Here is a 21,856-nt window from a genome sequence, read left to right as displayed (position 1 = left end):
AAGCTCTGACAAACTTACCTGTTTGTTTGTTTTTAGGCAATATTTTATGAGCACCATCTCCAATCTGACCACTTCTATTCTTTCCAAGATTTCTAGGCTGAGTCAGGCTCTGTAGCTGTCCTCCATGTTTGAAAGTCCCTACACGTCCCCACTCATTGCTTTGCTTCCTGGAAACCTGGCTTATGGTTCAGTTGCTGACATATCCTGGTTGAACACAGGAAGCCCACTTCTTTGCCACTGAAATAAAACACATTAAAGGGAGTCATTTCATATATAAAAGGGTGGAAAGGGTGAAGAACTCTTGTGAATGAAAGTCCACCATCTCATTCACTGAAGAGCAAGTGGGAACAAGGTTGAAAAAGAAACAGAGGTTTGATGAAATTATGCCATTTGCAGCAACACGGATGGACCTAGAGATTATTACACTAAGTGAAGTGAGTCAGAAAGAGAAAGACAAATACCATATGATATCACTTATATGTGGAATCTAAAATATGATACAAATAAACTTATCTATGAAACAGACTCACAGACATAGAGAACAGACTTGTGGTTGCCAAGGGAGAGGGATAAATTAGGAGTTTGGGATTAGCAGATGCAAACTATTATATATAGAATGGATAAACAACAAGGTCCTACTGTACAGCACAGGGAAATATATTCAATATCCTATGATAAACCATAATGGGAAAGAATATGAAAAAGAATATATATGTATGTATAACTGAATCGATTTGCTGTACAGCAGAAATTAACACAACATTGTAAATCAACTATACTCCAAGAAAATAAATTTTTAAAGAAGTTTTGAAACAGTCAATTTTTAAAAAGTGGTATATCTATCCAGTAGAATTTTACTCAACAACAGCACCAAAACTATGATATTGATGCATGCAAATAAATGGATGAATTTCAAAATAATTTTGTTGAGTAAAAGAAGCCAGACCAGAAAAATGGATGTATATTGTATATGATTCCATTTTTATAAAATGCAAACTAATCTATGACCAAAAATATGGTGGTTGTCTAGAGATGATGTGTGGGAAGGACAAAGTACAAGGTGTACAAGGAAACTTTCAGGGGTGATGGATCCATTGAGAATCTTGACGGTGGTGAGAGTTTCACGAGTGCATACATACGTCAAATCTCATCAAATTTACACTTTAAATGTGTGCAATTTATTGTGGCTCAATTCTATGTAAATGAAGCTATAAAAAGAAAAAGCAACAGGAAGAAAAGAGAGATTGAACCTTCTCAGCTGAAAATTTTCAAACAAGATGATTAATCATCATTCTTGAAGGAATTTGTTCTTTATAATTTTACAGCTATTTTTGCAGGTTTATGTTTCCATACTAACCCCACAAGTCATGTCAGTAAGTCCTTTCTATTTTCCAGACGCTTGGGCATAAGGAGACTTGTAGAGACACAGGTTGGTGAAGACATAAAATTTGTCTTTTCTGTTTTGCTTGGTCCCATTTGCAGCTCCTGGTCATTTCAAGGATTCCAACTCTCAGCCTGCGCTGAAGGCGGGAGCCTCCCTCTGTGCCTGGGCTGGCCACTGTCCAGCTGTCCTTTCTCTCCTTCGTGCTCTGGGAGCTCTGATGAAGTGAGTGGCAGCTGTGCGCATTGAGATGCTGAGCAGGAGTTCAGGTGCTGGGAGGAGATTTTCTCCCTTGGGAAGAAGCGGTTCTCAGAGGCCAAACATCTTCCCTGAAGAGAAGCAGAGGGAAAAATCAGAGCAGGGAGAGGTGAAACTGAGGGCAGCCTGTGGAGAGAAGGCGCCATCTCTGCCTGTCGTGGGCCCCTGGGATGCAGGGTTTGTGGAGGTGAGGTCCCAGGGGCCCCCTCCTCCTCCTCATCTTCGCTTGTCTGCATTTTCCATTAAAAGACATCACTGTGGTGTTTGTGATAACGATGCGCAGATCCTCAGGAACAATCGGCTCAATGCAGGACCCAGAGCTGACCTACTTAGACTGTAGGATTAGGGCAAAGGCTTATCAAAATGATACCTTAACAGTAGGCAGACATTGGTGCTCAAGGAGGTGAACAATTCCAGTTAGAATCACTCCTCCCATTGGCCGGAATTATATGTATTGAACATATTTGCTATAATTTATAGAGCAGCTATGAATAGTCAGGCATTGTGTTAGGCACCTTATACACATTATTTATTTAAATCCATACACCTGCCCAGCAAGGAAGTCATTATGATCCGCATTCTACAGATGAGAAAACCGAAGCTCAGAGAACCAGAGTGACCCCCCAAGACCATGTACTTAGCAAGTAGAGCTGCTGGGACTGAACCTTGACGTGTCCAGATCAAAACGCAGTTCTCTTTCTTCCTTGGCAGACTGCTTACTCCTTCCCCAGGCCCCGTTCTGTTAGATGCCACCTGCTTGTCTCGAATCTCTTCTTTCTGTGTCCTGCTCCGGGTTTTGTTTGCCCCTACATCCCAGCCTCCTAACAGGTTGTAAAATACGATGTTAGCTGATAAAGAATTTAGGTATAGCACTCGCATTTTCAGAACAGAAACAAAAATATCAAAAAGCAGTCTGGGCACCGACTTTGGAATCAGGAAGACTCTAGCAGGGTCAGAAGTACACAGTATGACTGAACTTTCTTGAGATTTCCAAATCTCCCTTCCCAATCCCGGTAGACATCGCTGACCTCCAAGCTTTCTCAAAGCAGTCCTAAGCAATCTTACCATCAAGGAGACAATTTCAAAGTGTGAGGAGCGTGGGTGAGCTCCAGGCCTCAGGGTTCCCCAGGTGGACGCTGATGCCAGGCCTCCTCTCTGTTCATGGAGCCAGACAGGTCTGCCCTGAGGGGCCATGACATTCATTTGTTTCCCTGCCCTGGTCTGCCAGGGCCTCAATGTCCTCTCATAAAAAAGCAAGGGGCCAGGAAGTGCAGACCAGGGAAACAAGAGAAAATGAAAGCTCTTTTGGGAAAGGCAACCGTGACAAATTGAAAGGGTGGAGGAAATACTAGCTCAGACAAGAGAGGGGAGAAGGCTGCAGGAGAATAAGCAAAAGGAGTCTGTGTCTGTAGCCCCTGGACCAGCGGAACGCTGATTTGTTTCTTATAAAAAGAGATGTGTTATTCTTTTCCTCTTCTCTTGGCAAATAATGACAAAGAAGAATGGTTGCAGAGTTTACTGAAATGGAATAGTCTGTGGGGTATTCCGAGTGAATGAAATGTGTTCTTATCATGTTCCCCACTGACTTGTTTTTATTTCAAATTGCCTACAACAGGTGCCCAAGTCTGGGCAAATTATAATAGCGTACCTTGCAACAGCTGTGCCTGGAACACGCCTAGAAAGAGTCAAAAAAGGTTACACAACATGATCGGTCTCCTATGGCTTGGAGCAGCTCTAGAATTTAAAACATTTCCTTGTCCTTGAGTTAAATCCAGCCCTTGTGATGTGTGTTCTGTAACTTAATATGAAAGGCTGCTGATGGATGGGTTGAGACTGTGGCCACCAAAGCTGGCAGTGGGCACCTGCTGGAGCACGTGCATCCTGAGTGGACACAGTTCTGCAAATACAGCCTCTGAGAGATGGGGCTGTTCAGTTTTTCCCACACCTGTAGTTTAATATGGCTGGCACCTACACCTAAGATACTTCTCAAGCTGCAGCCCAAATAGAATGAACTGTAGTTTCTGAAAATATTTCTGGCACCTTAGTTTCCACTCTTTTTCTCCAACTCAAGTAAACATATATGAATGCAAGTGAGTGACAGTGGTGCCATTAAATCTGTTCTAATTTGATACAAAAAATAAAATAAAATCCCCAAACTTCATTTCTTTATTTGTAACAGACTCATAGAGGCATGACCTACAGTTGATGCTGGTACCGTATGATCCAGTACTGCAGCTGAGAACCATTGGTTAAGAGGACTGTCTTAATTTGATAAAATATGTCAGTCATATAGAACATAATACAATTTTTTTCCAAGTATTTTTCTACATGTGATTTGAAATGGAACAGAACACTTTCAGAGGGCAGATGGTTAACCATGTGTCTCAGTCAGGATTCTGAGTTGCAAGCAACAGAAACAGATTCTGGCTGACTTAAGCAGAAAAGAAACATATAAAAGGGATAACGTTGAGCTCACAGAGTTGTTGAGGCACTACAGGGCCTGTGCATTCAGAACAATATCCCCAATCAGGCTGCAGAGCTTGCCTGGCTAGGGCACTGTTGCTGCTGAGCCTGAGATGAAGTGGCCAGTCCTACCCACACCACCAGCATGAGCACTGCCAGTCCAGCAGCTCCAGTTTTCTGTAAACCCTGCCACTACCAGAGACCTATGAGGTAGCCCCAGATGTTTGGCCAAGTGGAGGGCATGGGTTGGAATCCCAGAAAGTGTTTTAGAGTCAACATATTATGAGGGAAATCAGTAGATAAACTTAATTCTGACATTTTGCTGGACTGTAGGCAAAGCCACCGTATTTCTTGTTTGCATCTCCATCCCCAGGCCCTAGCATATTACCTGGCACTTAGAAAGGGCCCAATAAGCATTTTTGGAAATGAAGTAAAATTGAATTTTAAATTTAGAAGCACCCTTTCCAAGGGCTGACTGCCAGTCGCTATTGCAAATTAGTTCTAGCAAATCAAATTAAATTAGGAACCAATCAAAAATAGACTCTCTAAGCCCAGTGATTGTGTTCACTTACCTCCCATGGCATTGCCCTTAGACCTCTGGGTTAGTGGTCGGGTGGTTTGTTTTTATGCACAATGGCACCTTTCCTTTTTCTGGCAGTAACTGTGTGTGCCTGTGCTTGTCCATCCAAGTGAGCATGTTGACTGAAGTTTATTTTGCTAACAAGAAATGAAACTATCACCAGCCTTCATCTGGAGATGAGGGAATTTCCCAGAGTATTTGCTTCTGTTTTGTGACACTTGTCTCTTCGAAGGGGAGGAAAAATAGAACAGGGAAGGTCTTTCCCTGTGGGCAAAAAAAATTTTTCAAAAGCCTATTTGTAGTGTGTGGACCATTACATGGTCCTCACATTACGTTCCTGTTGAATTACCCTAGATGCTTTGCCCTGTTTGTTTCTTCCTGGTCCTTTGCAGAATTCCCGAGTACAAGACTGGAGAGGAGAGGGTATTGCAGAAGATCGTTCTGAAGAAGATTCAGCAAGATGGTCAGTGTTAACACACAATTATACAATTAGTGTTTGAACTGTGCTGTAAAATGGCAGTGTGGATTACTTCCCATGGTGTACATGCCAAAAATAGTTTTAATTGATTCTGAATAAATCATAAATTTTTATACCCTTGATTCAGAAAAATATCTTTTAAAGTTTAAAGGTCCAAAATCTCAAGGTCATTGGTTAGGAGAACAGAGAAGTGTTTTGAAATGATCATGAACTAGATTCCATCTGTTTTAAGTTCAATCGGATTAAAGCATGAATGTGCCCATTCTCTGCCACAGTTATTTTCTTGGGGTGAGGGGGTTACTTTTAGTACATATATGTGTGTGTTAAGTTTCTCTACATGTATGCTCTCCCTCTTTGGTGCAGAAATTATTTTTTTAAATGATTTGCCTTCTTCAGTTTTGAAAAATGTACCATCTTGATTCCAATTATGTTTAAAATAAGTATATGTGAATTAAAAATTATCTCTGAATGGGATAATTAATGGGTATTGAATATTTCCCTTTTCCTCTGTAGCTTCCAATTTTTCAGTAATGAGTGTGTATGGCTTCCATGATCAGAAAAAAAATACATATTACAGGTATTTTTTGCTACATGACCTTCTTGCATTCTTAAAAATTCCCATTCTGCAAATTCATGCACCTAAAATAACAGAGTTTATGGGGAAAATAGGATTGGAGCAGATCACTCAAACCTATGGAAGTCTGAAACCAGAATATTTATAAAAATCAATAGCAATCCTAATAAAAAGAGTGGCATAGGTGAATATATGAAGCTTGGGGTTCATATACTTCCTCTTTTGCAATATATGTCTTGGAGGACATTCATTTCTGATAGAGAACATTTTCATCAATATTAAAATTTGGATTTAAGGTATAGCCTTCTTCATGAATTCATTGTTTTAACATACAGCATAATATCTTGGCAGCTTCTTTACCTTCACTTTCAACCTGCTCAGAATAGCTTAAGATAGTGGAAACATAAGGTACTGAGTCACTGAACCAGACAATATGTGTACTACAGAAAAGTCAAGACTGGAGAGTTCCAGTGTTTTCCTGAATTTTGGCGTACATTTGTAAGACTTTAATTTTTGAGAAAGCTTGCCTGAGGTTGCTTCAAAGTGCTAATGTGCCAGGGGAAATTGCATAAGACCCAACGCTATTTCTGCATTATACTGACTGCATTCCGTACTTGTTGATCACTTGTGAGCTAATTTATATGACAGAAACATGCATGGCCACAGAACAGAGTGTTTAAAAATTCTAGGCCCGGTCATTGCAGTGCCTAGACTGTAGAGAGCTGTAAAGAGCAGTAAGAAGAAAAGTCTGGAAAACTAAAAAATTAAAACTTTTCTTGAACCATACAGGAAAAGCCAAGAAGCCTAAAATCTAAGGAAAGATGGGCTTCTTTCCCAAAAAGATGAGCATGAACACTGGTTCACCCTTGGCAGAGCACGGGAAGAAGAAGTCTCACGTTCCGTCCTCTTGGGTAAGAAGAGTTTAGCTAAAATGTTAAAGAATTGCCAAAAATGAGGTGGGCTAGTGTGAGGGTATAGAAACGAGGGAGCCACACACATTAGGGACACTGCGTCCATGTCTTTATGAACTTCTCTGGGTGCTCATCTCTTGGGTAAGATTGGGGATGGGGTGGGAGACCTGAGAAAGCAGACCTGGAGGAAGGAGCAGTGGCCACTGCAGGGAAGGTACAAAGCCTTCTCTCCTATGGAGCAAAAGCCTTGAGCTCCTGAAGGTGAGCAGCAAACCCCTGACACCTTCAGGACATAGGGAAGGGGTAAAGAAGAGCACCTCTACCTCTAGTCAGGAGGCACTCCTGGGACCAGGATCCTACACCAATACCAGGAGAGGTCTCCTACTGCTGGAGGAGGGCAGAAAGCTCCTGCCCATACAGGATGTGATACAAAAGATACAAGGTGGAGTTTGGCTGCCAGAGAAAGGAGGAGCAGGATCACTGAGAAAACCCCCAAACTGAAACTGAAAACATAAGGCCTGCCTAAGGTCGAGGGTGAGCCAGGACAACAAAGAAACCACCCCCCACACCCACCCATCTTCCACCACCAGGGTAGCAAACCTCAAGTAACAACAACAGTTATCTTCCTCTGGATGAGAGGCGAGAGCATTGAAAGAGACACTTTTTGAGGCACAGGCGCATAAAGAAGGCTGAAAAATGAGGCTAGAGTACGTGATACCCTAAGCTTAAGGCAAAGTTAGATCAGAGTTTCTTAACAGTGTCACTATTGACTTTTTGAGCCACATAATTCTTGGCTGTGAGAGGCTGTCCTGTACATTGTAGGGTATTTAACAGCATCCCTGGCCTCTACTCGCTAGATTCCAGTATCATCCACCTCCTCCAGTTATGACAATCAAAAACATCTCTAGACATGGTTAAATTTCCCCTGGAGGCAAAATAACTCCTTGTTGAGGACCACTGCATTAGAGAAATTTCAAGTTAGTGTACTGAAGATGGCCGTAAGCTTAATAAAACTCAAACTCATCTTAACTTCTGACTAGATTGACTCAACCTCACACTAAAGGTCTGGAAGAAAAGGCATACCCGTTTCCAGACTTAGATAATATTTACCTCAGTCTCTATTATTCTACACATGATGTCTAGCACTCCACAAAATACTGAGACAGACAAAAAAGCAAGAAAAACCAATTCATTGTTAGGAGCCAAATTTATCCTCAGACTAAAACTCAGAGACAATTTGGATGTTGTTACTATCAGACAGGAAAAACTATGATTAATATTTAAAAGCTCTAGTGGGCCAATGAACAACATGCATGAACAGATGGAGAATTTGCGTAGAGAGATGAAAACCATAAGAAAGTCAAATGAAAATAATAAAAATGAAAAAACAAGATAACAGAGATGAAGAAAGCCTTTGAGGGCACACAAATATAATTAACACAGCTGAGAGTCAGTGAACTTGAAAACAGGTCAATAGAAACTACACAAACTGAAACACCAAAAGAAAAAAAAAGTGAGAGAGACAGAATAGAATTGTGGGCCAATATAAAATGGTCTAATGTACCTGTAATTGAAATCTCACAGGGTAAGAAAGAGAAAAGGGTAGAAGAAATATTTGAAGAGATAATGGCATAGAATTTTCCAAAAGTAAAGAAAAACATCAATTGACACATCCAAGAAGCTCAGAGTACCTCAAGCAGGAAAAACAAAAGAAGGAGGAGGATGTGAGGAAGAAGGTGGAGGAGGAAGGAGGAGAGAAAAAGGAGGAAGAAGAGGAGGAGGGTAAACAATACACATGACACATCACATGCAAACACCTGAAAACCAAATATAAAGGAAAAGATAAGAATTACAACTGATTTCTATTCCAAAATAACACAATTCAGAAGACAGTGGAATGAAAAATTTAAAGTACTGAAAGAAAAAAAACCCCTGTCAATCCAGAATTCTATACCTAGAGAGAATATTTTTCAAAATGAAGGTGAAATAAACACTTATTTAGACAGGCAAAAGCTGAGAGAATTCATTACCAGCAATTCTGTACCTCAAGAAATACTAAAGTAAGCTCTTTGGGAAGAAGAACTATGATATCCAACAGAAACTTAGATTTACCTCCCCTCAGTAAAGATCTCTGGAAATGGTTAAAATGAAGATAAAAATACTTTTTCCTTATTTTTAATCATTCTCTAAAACAAAAAATAATTAACTCTCTAAAACAGAAGTAATAGGAATGTATTGTGGTTTTATTGCATCTGCAAAATATATGACAATAACAGAACAAAAGATGGGAAGGAGGAACTGGACGTTTACTGTTATAAGGTCTTTACACTATACGTTAAGCCTTATAATATAATTTAAAGGTAGAGTGTAATTAATTAAGGTATATATTATAAACTTAAGGGTATCCACTAAATATTTCTTTAAAGAGGTCTAAATAATAAGCCAATACTATAGATAAAATTGAATACAATTATTCAATCTAAAAGCAGGCAAAAAGAGAAATAAAGAGACAACATATGGAGCAAATTTTAAAAAGTATCAAAGTGATAGATTTATGTCCAAATATATTAATAATTGCATTAAATTTAAATGACTAAATACATCAATTAAAGACAGAAATTATTGAATTGTATAAAAAAGCAGTATCCAAACTAGACACTTTTTACAAGAAATCCACTTTAAATATGAAGATTTAGGGAGGTTAAAAGTGAAAGGACAGAAAAGGACATACCATGTAAACGTTAATCAAGAGAAAGCTAAAGTGACTATATTAATATCAAACAAAGTAGACTTTAGAACGAGGAATATTACCAGGATTATGAAAGGATGTAACATAATAATAAAGGGGTTGATTCATCAAGAAAGCATGACAATCCTAAAGAGATGTGTACCTACAACAGTGCTTCAAAATACATGAAATGAAAACTGATAGAAATAAAAAGAGAAAAGATAAATCCAAAATTATAATTGGAGATTTCAGCTTTCTTATTTCCTATTTCCTAGGTAGAACAAGTGGACAGAAAATCAGTAAGGAGATAGAAGATTGAACACTATCAACCAGCTTAACTTACTTGACATTCATAGACACTCCACCTAGCAACAGCATAATAAACATTCTCTTTTCAAGTGCACATGGAACATTCACAGGATAGATCGTATTTTGGATCATTAAAAAATCTGAACAAATTTCAATGAATTGAAATAATACAAAGTATATTCTTTGATCAGATTTCTAGTTCAATAGAACTAAACTAGAAATCAACCACAAAAAGATTATCTGGAAAAGTCACAAATATTTAGAAATTAAATAATATATTTCTATTTAACCTATGGTCAAAGTCACAAGGAAAATTAGAAAAATTTTTGAACGGAATGAAAACACAGCATATCGAAATATGTGAGGTAGAGTTGAAACAGTGCTTAAAAGGAATACATCACTATAAATATCTAATTAGAAAAGAAGGTCTAAAAATCAATCAAATCAATCTAAACTTTCACTTTAAGAAACTATAAAAAGAAGAAAAAACTAAACCTAAAATAAGCAGAGAAAGAAATAATAAAAATGTGAGCAGAAATCAGTAGCATTGCAAACAGAAAAACAATATAGACAGGCAATGAGACAAAAAGTTGGTTCCTTAAGATCAATAAGGCTGATAACCTTCTACCCAGATTGATTAAGAAAAAAAATCTCAAATACCAACATAAGGAATGAAATAGGGAACATCACTACAAATCATACAGACATTAGAAGGCTAGTAAGGGAATACTATGAAAAACTTTATGTCCATGAATTCAACAACTTGGATGAAAGAGCAAATTTCTTAAAAGGTATACTTAAGAAGCCATAGATAACCTGAATCATCATATATCTTGTTAAAGAAATTTATAGTTAAAAACCTCTCTATAAAGAAAAATCAAGCCTAAGATGGCTTTACTGCAAAATCCCACCCGATGATTTTGGCAAAAAATAGTACAAATATTACACAAGCTTTTGCAGAAAATAGGAGAAAAGCAACCATTTCTTAACTCATTTATGAGGCCAGCATTACTCTGATACCAAAACCAGATAAAGATATTGCATGCAAAGAAAACTACAAACTAATATCCCTCACGAATATAAATGTAAATTTGTCAACTGAATATTAGAAACATTGAACACAGCAATACATAAAAAGGATAATACATTATGATCAAGTGGGGTTTATTCCAGGAATGCAGATACATTCAACACTTTAAAAACTGTTCAGTGTAATTTACCACATAAACAGATTAAAGAAGAAAAACTATAATACATGACTACTTCAACAGATACAGAAAAAGCAACTGATGAAATTCAAAGTCTGTTCATGATCTATCTATCTATCTACCTGTCTATCTATTTATCTATCTATCATTTATCTATCTATTCTCAGAAAACTAAGAATAGACTCCTCAATCTGATAAAGGGCATCTACAAACAGCATACAGCTAACATCACACTCGATAAGTGACTGAATAATTTCCCAATAATTTGGGAACAAGGTAAGGATATCCATTCTCACCACTTATATTCAAAATTGTCCTAGAAGTCCTAGACAGTACAATAAGACAAGAAAACAAACAAACAAAAATGGCATACAGGTTAGAAAAGAAGAAATAAAACTGTCTCCACTTGTAAGTACCATAATAGTCCATATAGAAAATCCCAAAGAATCTACAAAACAGCTACTAGAATTAGTAAGTAAAGGATGAAGGCTACAACATCAATATACCAAAAGTGATTGTATTTCTATACACTAGAAGTGAATATTTGTAAATTGAAATTAAATATACACCATTTAAAATAGAGTGCCATTTACAATAACACCTAAAAACATTACATAGGTTAACATCTAACAAATATGTGCAAGATCTATATTTTAAAAACTATAAAACTTTGATGAAAGAAATCAAATAAGACCTAAATAAGTGAAGAGATAGACTATGCATATGGGTTGGAAGTTTCAACATTGTTAACACAATAATTTCCCCCAAACTGATCTATAGATTCAGTGCAATCCCAAGTAAAATCCCAGTAAGAATTTTAGTAGAAATCAACAAGCTGCTTCCAAACTGTAAATGAAATGGCTTCCATGGTGGCACAGTGGTTAAGAATCTGCCTCCTAATGCAGGGGACACGGGTTTGAGTCCTGGTCCAGGAAAATCCCTTATGCCGCAGAGCAACTAAGCCCATGTGCCATAGCTACTGAGCCTGCGCTCTAGAGCCTGTGAGCCACAACTACCAAACCCACACACCACAACTACTGAAGGGGCTCCACAACTACTAGAGCCCCTGCTCGACAACAAGAGGAGCCACTGCAATGAGAAGCCCGTGCACTGCAACGAACAGTAGCCCCCACTCAACACAACTAGAGAAAGCCCGTGTGCAGCAATGAAGACCCAACACAGCCAAAAATAAAATAAATAATTTTTTAAAAAATGTATATGAAAACTAGAATAGCCAAGGCAATTAAAAAAAAAAGGTTTGAGAAGCTTTGCTACCTATTTCAAGGCTTATTATACAATACTCAAGATATTCTTTTATTGGTGAAAGGATAGATCAACTGAACAGAATAGAGAGTCTGAAAATAGAACGACACATATATCTTAAGTTGATTTTCAACAAAATTACAAAGGCAATCCGATGGAGAAAGGATGACTTTCAGTGACTAATGCTGGAAGAATCAAGACACCTATATAACAATAATAATAATAATAATAACTATAATGGTAATAATAACTTCAACCCATACTTCTATTAAACTTCTAGAGGAAAACATTGGAGAAAAATCTTTGTTACCTTGAGTTAAACAATGACTTCTTAGATACAGAATCCAAAAACCATCCAACTGATAAATTGAACTTTATCAAAATTGAAAACTTTGCTCTTTGGAAGACAGTGTTACAAAAATTAAAGAAAAAGAAAAAAACCACAGACTGGGAGAAATATTTGCAAAACAGATATCTGATGAATGGCTTATATGTAGAATATATAGATGTTAGAATATGGATGTCAAGTAGACTTATTGTGATCATTTATATATTTACATATATTGAATCATTATGTTGTGCATGTGAAACTAATATAAAGTTATTTGTTAATTGTATCTCAATCAAAAAAAGAATATAGAATTCTCACAACTGAATTATAAGAACACAAATAACTTCATAAAATAATGGGCAAAAAATTTTAATAGACATGTCAAAAAAGAAGCTATATGGATGGCCAATAAGCACGTAAAAAGATTGGTCATTATGGAAATGTAAATTAAAAGCACAATGAGCTACAACTACATATCTATTAGAATGGCTGAAAGAAAAGAAAACCCAATGATAATAAGTGCTGGTGTGTGTGTGTCTATAAAACCTGGAATTTTCTACAGGGCTGGTAGGAGTGAAATGATTGAGCCGTTTTGCAAAACAGTGTGGTGGTTTCTTATAAAGGTAAGCATACACTTACTAGAGGACTCAACAATCTCACTCTTAGGTCTTGATCAGAGAAAAATGAAAACTCATGGTCACATAAAAACCAACATTTGAATGTTTATAGCAACTTTATTAGTAATCACCAAAAAATTGGAAATAACCCAAAATGTCCTTACATTTATTTAATGGATAAATAAACTGTGGCACATCCACACACTTGAATACTTTTCAGCAATACAAAGGAACAAGCTACGGATGTGTGCAGCTTGTGTCTATTCAAAGTGAATCACGCTAAGTGAAAGAAGTCAGATCCAAAAGGCTACATACTGTATGATTCCAACTCTATGATATTCTGGAAAAGGCAAAACTATGGAGACACACCAGATTGGTGGTTGCCAGGGCCTGAGGCTGAGCCAACAGGGTTGACCTCAAAGGGGCCTAAGGGAAATTTTGGGGATGATGGAAATGTTTTATATCTTGATTGTGGTAGTTACATGGCCGTATGCTTTTGTTAAAACAGATAGAGCTGTACACTAAAAAGATCGAATTTCACTGTATATAAATTACATCCAATAAATTGTAAATCTGAAAGAAATCTAAAATGGTTAACCAGGGCTTCCCTGGTGGTGCAGTGGTTAAGAATCTGCCCGCCATTGCAGGGGACACGGGTTCGAGTCCTGGTCCAGGAAGATCCCACATGCTGCGGAGCAACTAAGCCCGCGTGCCACAACTACTGAGCCTGCGCTCTAGAGCCCACGAGCCACAACTACTGAGTCCACGTTCCACAACTACTGAAGCCTGCGTGCCTAGAGCCCGTGCTCCACAGCAAGAGAGCCACCACAATGAGAAGCCTGCGAACCAGAATGAAGAGTAGCCCCCAATCGCTGCAACTAGAGAAAGCCCGCGTGCAGCAACAAAGACCCAACACAGCCAAAATAAATAATTAAATAAATAAAATAAAGTAAAATGGTTAACCAAACTAGTTCCCCAAGTGATCTGATGTCTACCACTGATGAAGATTGGGTGCTGTTTTCTGGGTGGGAAAATGTGGGATCCAAAGGGCTCAGGGTCAGATAACCTCCCTGCAGAGCAGACATTGGACGGGCTTCTTGGGGGTGGGCAGGTTTCTGGGCCCAGCACTGCTCCCCTCGCTAATGCTTGCAAGTTGCCTTCTGACCGGTGCCCATTGGGAGCTGAGATCCCCCCATGCCCGCTCCTGCAGTACGCCGATCTGGGGGATTCGGAGCAGCCTTCTGATACACTCGTGACCTGCCATTGTGGGTGCCACACCACCACCAGTCTCCAAACCCAAAGTGAAGTTCAAGCTTCTCCTCCTAGCTCCTGGAGGCAAACCCTCAGTGCACGTGAAAGCATCCCAAAGCCACCAGAGGGGTGTTTTGATCAGCGTAAACCGTTTTGCGCAGCCTGTGCTTTCAGGGGCCAGGCCAGGAGTTAAGACCCTGTTGTTAACAGTCACTTTATCCTCTCTGCCCACGCCATGGAGCCTGGCAGGAAGGCAGTTGGAGCAGCAGGCAACAGATGTACACAGGCTGCTGAGCGGAGGCCCAGCGGGTAGGATGAAGGCAGTGGGAAGGCCAGTCTGCCCACAGCGCTGAACGGCCCTGCTTCCTTGGGGTTAAGCATAACCTTGCTTGCTCCGTGAAGCCCCTCTTCCTTTGCATTTATAAACTTTTCCTCATGCACTGATTCCATTTAACTGCTAGGTAACTAGCTAGAACTGAAAGTGGGACCTGCAATTTGAAGCCCTGTACTTTGAGAAATTGTGTGTTTGTACTGCTGAGGTTCTAGGAAGGTAGCAATAAGGAGGAAGAGAGAAAAGAAGGATGGAGTAGTCACAGATTAAAAGAAAGGAGAGTCACAGCTGAAGGACCTGAACTGATGCTTCTGTCTCTATCACGGATAATCTTTCCAACTGCCCCTAAGCCCTGACTTGGCTAAAACGATTTGGCCCTTTCTGGCCACACTTCAAAATGTCTAGCCAAGACAGCTTGGTAGGACAGAGGGGAAAGGGGTCCTTTAAGAGCCCGCCCTGCAGGAATAAGGTGTGTGCTTAAAGCTCCTATGGTCCTCCACTTCCCCAACAGATGACAGAGGAAAGGCTTCCCGAGCTTTCTACAGCAGAAACCTGCTGGCAAGGCAAACATCACCTGGCCCCCCGCCAAGCCGAGCAGAGATGCTGCGTGGCAGACACGGGAGACAAGGCGGTGAGCCTTTGTGCAGCTTTGGTACCTGGAACAAAATATGCTGAGCCGCAAAGAATGGCTTTCAGATGTCACCACTGCCATCTGACATCGCGTTTCAGCTGTTCACGTCTTCATTACTGTGCTGCAGGACCCACTGAGGCGGTTACCTTGTGTGAGACAGACTTATGTCGCGTGGGTTACTGTACACACCGAGCAGTGACGCTCACCAGGGGGTGTCAGGCCGATTGCCAGACCTCAAGGTGCAGAAGCTCTGCGTCTATCGGTTGCTTTGGGGGTGACTGTGTGTGCATGTGTATGTGCCCATGTGTGTGTACGTGTGTACATCCCTCTTTCAGGCCCCACGGTGTAACAGCTGAAAGGGATCGGACTCCCCACTACAGGAACTTGTTCTCTGCATGGTTTTCTCATCTCCCTTTGCTTCCGTCAGGCCTCCCTCCCAGCCCATCTGCTAGATCCTTCCTCTCCCCCTCTCTCATGCTCCTCTTTGAGGTGGTAACTAACCAACACAGCAATGCCCTTGAGGCTCCCCTTCCAGCCTCTTAGACTCTCTCAGATTAATGGAACAGAAACATGTGCTTGCATCTGATGCCAGTAATCATATCCTGAGTGACCACAGAGAGGGAGATTAAGCAGAGCTCCTGGCCCGGCCCCGGGGGATACGGTTACAGGAAGAAAGCGTTTCTTGACAGCAATGGCTCTGGCTCCGTCTCACCTGCCTCCTCCTCCTTTCCCAGACTTGTTAAGTCCCTTGAATATTTTCCATAAGATTAATTAAAATCTATCCAGCAATGGTCCTAGTCACTCAAGTACTGGGTTTTGATCTACTTTTTTGATTTGCATTCATGGATGTGAGCAGAACGTATTTCCATATTCCTGCCTTTGATAAGTAGACTCTCCTTTGGATGTGTGTTTTCAAACAGTGAAAAGTAAACAAATGTATGGTTATCTAGCCTGATGACTTAATTCAACAAACATCAACCATGAGCAAATTACTCTTTTGGAAGAATGCAATCCCTGCCCAAAGGGTAGTGGAAGCAATGAGGCACATACTCAAAATGCTGTGATGTGAGGTCGTGTGTGATGAGTGTGGTGAGAGAAACACAGGGAACCCAGGGAGCACAGGGAAGGGAAAGCACTCCTGGCTGGGGAAACCCAGGAAGGCTTCTGGGAAGAAGTAGCACTTGAGATGAGCCTTGAAGGGAAGGTAGGATTTTGGTGAAAACAAATAGGAAGAAAATAAGCATTACATGAGAAAGGTTCAGCTTGAGCAGAAGCCCAGAGATAAGAGGACACAAGGTATTCGGAGATGAATGGGAATTTGAGTTAAATTGCAAAAATTTATGCTAAAGAGGAAGTGATGAGAAGTGGATCTGGAGGGACTTGAATTATGAAGTGTGGAATGTCAGGCTTAGGAGTTGGGTAGAAATACAGCAACAGCAATGGGAGCCATTGAAGGTTCTAGAGCAGGGGAGTGACAAGATTCTGTCCTCTTGATTGGACTTTAAGAAAAGTACCCTTGAAGAAGCACACTATGTAGATTGTGTGGAGAGAGGTGTGGGAGGGGGAGAAGATAGAGCTGGATCAGTGAGGATTTGGGCAATGGTTTGGAAAAGAGTAGAAAGTAAACACTTGATGGGACTGGAAAGAGACATTGCAAAGAGAGAATCTGGCAACTGGTTGGATTTGGGAGGTGAGGCCAATAGGTAGGTGAGAGATAATGTTAAGGTTGGAGAGTAGATACCGGAAGGGTGGTGGTGCCATTGAGAGAGGGGGATGTGAAGGGAGGAACAGATCTGGAGCAGCAAATGACCAGTTCAGCCTGGAATATTTGGACGTCCAGGAGAGGCGCCTGGGAAGAGACATCCCTCGGGGGAATGGCATCGGGGGGTGTTGACAAGAGAGATTGGATGTAAGGACCATCCATGTGGAGGTGTCAGGTGAGGCCCCAGAGCAAGGGGGATAGTAAAGGGACAGCAGGGGGTGGGCAGCTAAGCTCAGAAGCTCAGATCCCTGAGGAGATGGGCACATTAAGAAGAGAGGAAGGTTTCCTGTCCCAGAAACCAAGAGATTTCCTGACAAATGCTGAACCGGTTGAGGATTAGGACTGGGCCGTGGCTGCCAAGGAGGAGGTCCCCGGGTGCTTCCTGCGGCTCCATCAGGAGAAGAGAGAGACGGGGCAGAAGGCAGATCAGAAGCCGGTGGAGGCGAGTGGGTGGTGAGGAAGTGTGGCACAAGTGTATTTTCTGGAGAGCTTTTAAAAATAGGACGGAGGCCCCCTGTGTGGGGATGGGGAAAGGGTCTCCTTTCTGGGAAGCAGGAAATGGACTCTGGAGCCTACGGGGAGCCCAAACCTGAGATCTCTCGTGGGTGTTAGTAATACGATTTCCCTCGGAAGCCAGAAATCCTGGCATGTGTCCTCGCTGGGGGAGCTGAGGAGTCGCTAGTTTGTACATCTAGAGGCACTTGTTAGTCCGAAACCAGGCCCGCCTTCAACACGGCCCAGCGCAGCTTACCCCAGAGGGCAAGCACTGGCTTGGTGGTTTCTAGACTGTTCTTGAGCCTGGTTTTAGGCACCAGCCTGGGGTGACCAGGAAGCACTGTTCTTCCGGGACCCTGATAGAGGCACATGAATAATAAACAAAGGGACGTGTCAGTTTCCACTGTCCCTTTTACGTTCCTCAGAAGAAAAAAGTCTGTCCTTTCGAAGACAGATGAGGTTAATTGATCTTTCCTCAGGAGAGGCTGTCAAACAGAAAGAAGTCCCACAGGGGATGTGACAGTGCCCTAGGACGCCCGATTATCTTGGTTTGGGGACAGCAGGAACTCGACCGCCCGCGGTGGGAAAGTCTCCCCGGACCAGCCCAGCCTCACCTCCCAGGACTGCCCCCCCTGACCCCCCAAGTCGAGCCGCCAAGATGCTGCCAGAGCCACCTGTGTGTGTTTTAAAAACATACGCCCTGGCTTTGACCAGCTCCTGGAAGGAGAAACGTCCAGAGTCTGGATTTGGGGCCTGTGGATAAGTCACTTGTTACCAGAGGAGGTTAGCAAGTCTCCACCACCGTTCTGGGGGAGGCCACTTCCCCTGATACATGTTGTAGCTATTTTTTTTTTTTTTTGGTATGTTTTAAAAAAAATTTTTTTTATTGTGGTAAAAGTCACATAACAGAAAACATACTATTTTAACCATATTTAACTGTACGGTTCAGTGGCACTAAGTACATTCACATTGTTGTGCAACTCTCACCATCATCCATCTCCCGAATTTTTCACCTTCCTAAACTGAAACTCTGTCCCCATTAAACACTAACTCCCCATTCCCCCTCCCCACCCTACTCCCCCCACCCCGCACCCCGGGCCCCTGGCATCTAGCAGTGTACTTCCTGATTCTATGAATTAGACTAGGTACCTAGACTATTCTAGGTACCTCGTATAAGTGGAATCAAACAGTATTTGTCTGCACCTAATGTATACTGGAATGCATTTTTAAGGTTAGCTTAATGTATGTCCTGCAAACAGATTGTATCTTCTTTTTTTCTTTTACCTCTGTGCTATACGGTAGGCCCTCACCAGCCATCTACTTCATACATAGTAGTGTTGTAGCTATTTATGGAGAGTGCGGGCCTTCCAGCAGCCCGTGCCTCTGTCATTCTGGAGGAATTCTCCCACATGTGTTATCTTAGAGGGTCTCAATGCACCGCCTCCCACTATGAAAGCTGCAGCTGGGGTGACGGATGCAAGGGTGGGGCGGTGACTCAGGCTCAGTCAGTCACAGGGACTCTGAATCTTGCAAGAGAGGCAGAAAGAAATGGGTGCCATTTATAAATTATTGGCAGTTATGGAAAGCCTAGAGGCGGAAGCATCAAATATCCAGTGTAGTGATACCTAATGCAGTGTCCTAACCGCTTCTTCCCGTAGAAGAGCTTCTCAGCTCTGGTTCCAGTTTCCTGGGCTCCTTTGCTTTCTGTATATTTCCCTGGCCTGGCCTGGCCCTCTAGCCTTTTTATCTCGCAGTGAATTGGTCTTTCACCCAAGTTAGTCGGACAGAGTTTCTGTTGCTTGCAACCAAGAACCTTGACCCAATGTGGTACAGTTAAGAGATACTCAGGACCTGGGAAATGGGCTTCACTGGACCCGAGAGGCAAACACTGTGTAAAAGTCACCCTCCTGCAAGGAACTCAGAATGTCATCCTTTTGGTGGGAGCGACAGAGAATAAACAAACAAATGTTTATACATAAATACACATAGGTATATATATCAGATGGTGAGAAGAGAAAAGTACAACAAAGGGGTAGAAAGTTGAATGGGCTCTATTTCAGGCAGGGTGAGCAAGGAAGCCTGCTCAGAGGACCAGCAGCGCTGACCAGAGGTCTGACCGCAGCAAGAGAGCTGCTGAGTCAGATACCCAGGAAAAAGCCTCGCAGTCAAGGGAACCCAAGTACCAAAAGCCTAAGGCCAAAAGAAAATATGTCATCTCTCTATCCCTCCCACTGGCATAGCTTCCTGAGAGCAGGGATTCTGTCTGTTTTGTTTATTGCTGTACCCAGTGTTTCTAGAACATGTTTGGGCTCACAAATATTCTCTAGTTGAATGAGAGAATGAGCGAGCGTCCGACTGGCAGTCAGGGCAGGGCCCTGTTTTTCACTGCAGCCCTTCCCACGTGCCTCCTGTCGGGGGCAGGGGTCAGATCGGAAGGAACAGTCAGGAGCAGCTTCAGGATGAGGGACGTGGTGGGGACAGGATAGGTTACCTTAGTCATCTCCAGGTGTCAAGAGGATGAAATTACTTACTGTCTGTAAATTTCCTAGCACCACGGGGAAGAGTATGCTCTAAAAGTTGGTCATTATTAATATCACTGCTCTTCCCAATCAATAATAAACCATAAACCTATACGTCTATGCCCACTTGGACCTGGCCTATTGTTTCTTTGTATTTAATTTATAAATCACCCATCAAATATTCATGTTATTTATCTGCCAAGGAACAAATACAGGCAGCCTCACTTACAGTGCTATGATCCTATTGTTTATCTGGCGGGACCCTTGAACTTCGATACCCTTTCCTTTTCTTTTTTTTTAAGATTTTTTTTTTTTTTTTTGGATGTGGACTACTTTTTAAAGTCTTTATTGAATTTGTTACAATGTTGCTTTTGTTTTATGTTTCGGTTTTTTGGCTGCGAGGCATGTGGGATCTTAGCTACCCGACCAGGGATCGAACCCTCACCCCCTGCCCTGGAAGGCGAAGTCTTAGCCACTGGATCACCAGGGAGGTCCCTCCATCCCCTTTCCTTGATGCATGAAGGGGAGGGTGGTCTCTGGCCCCTCAGGCACTTGTTTATTCCTTTGGAGGAAGCAAAATAGAATCCAGCCCAGGGCTTCCTCAGTGAGGGACCACCATCCCTGCTCTGTGCCCCTTAAAGTTAGGGACCCTTATGGGGGCAGTAATTATGGGAGAAGAGCTTCATGGGTTCACAGCCCCAGCCCTGGTTCACCCTCCTTTTCCTTCTCTCACCCTCATGTCCTAAATGTCCTGGCTTCTCATTTGCACCCCGCTCCAGACTTGACCTTCTGTTGGCTGGGTGGAACTATTCCCCAAGGAGATAACCCCTCATAGCGCCTTATATGACCATCCACATTGTTTACTACACATTTGGCCAGAGGTAAATGAGGTCGAATGAAACAAAACTCCAAGTCAATGCCCATCACCTCCCTTCCCTCTCTCAGACACCCAGCTGACCCTCAAGTGAACTGACTCTGAAGCCTTCTCCTGTTTTGACAACAGGTCAGTTTTCCCAGCTCAGGAGGCATGACCTTTCACAAACATGGTCTCCAGGGCAGCCAGGTGGGGCTGCTTCTTCCTCCTGGCTTCTCCTCCTACCCGAGCAGCTAACACCAGGTCTCCGGGCGAAGGTGGTGCTTTTAGACACCACATCCTAGACTAACTAGCGGGTTCTCCCAGTTGCATTGTATGTGGGAATTTAAATTGGTGTAATGGCCTTTGGGAAGGCTATTTGGCAATATACATAAAAAGCCTTAAACATATAGATTCCCCTGACTCAGTAATTCCACACCTGGGGGTTTATCCTGAGAAAATAATCAGAGATGCAGCCAAAAAATGTATGTATAAGAATGTTTACTGCAGTGCTGGTTATAATGGTAAAAAAATCAGAAAGAATCCACAGGGACTGTGTTAAATAATTTATGGTACTTTCCTATAGAGGAATACTAGGCAGTCGTTTTTTAAAAAGTGTACTTAGGGGGCTTCCCTGGTGGCACAGTGGTTGAGAATCTGCCTGCCAATGCAGGGGACACGGGTACGAGCCCTGGTCTGGGAAGATCCCACATGCCGCGGAGCAACTAGGCCCGTGAGCCACAGCTACTGAGCCTGCGCGTCTGGAGCCTGTGCTCCGCAACAAGAGAGGCCGCGACAGTGAGAGGCCCGCGCACCGCGATGAAGAGTGGCCCCCACTTGCCACAACTAGAGAAAGCCCTCGCACAGAAACGAAGACCCAACACAGCCAAAAATAAATAAATAAATAAATTAA

At 42.0% G+C, this 21,856-nt stretch overlaps 1 long non-coding RNA gene across 1 annotated transcript in view; it reads left to right on the top strand.

Annotated features, from left to right (window-relative positions):
• Positions 1-21,856, top strand: part of LOC309661648 — a 37,772-nt gene extending 15,916 nt beyond the window's left edge. Inside the window, exon 2 of the long non-coding RNA XR_014264136.1 lies at positions 1-21,856. This exon is cut by the window's left edge and continues 7,578 nt beyond it. This is a non-coding gene — a long non-coding RNA (uncharacterized lncRNA).

Source organism: Balaenoptera physalus (genome assembly GCF_965194825.1).
Source record: "Balaenoptera physalus genome assembly, chromosome: 5".
Classification (NCBI taxonomy): domain Eukaryota; kingdom Metazoa; phylum Chordata; class Mammalia; order Artiodactyla; family Balaenopteridae; genus Balaenoptera; species Balaenoptera physalus.
Note: the sequence above shows the minus strand (reverse complement) of the source record. Positions and strands in the feature narration are given on the sequence as shown.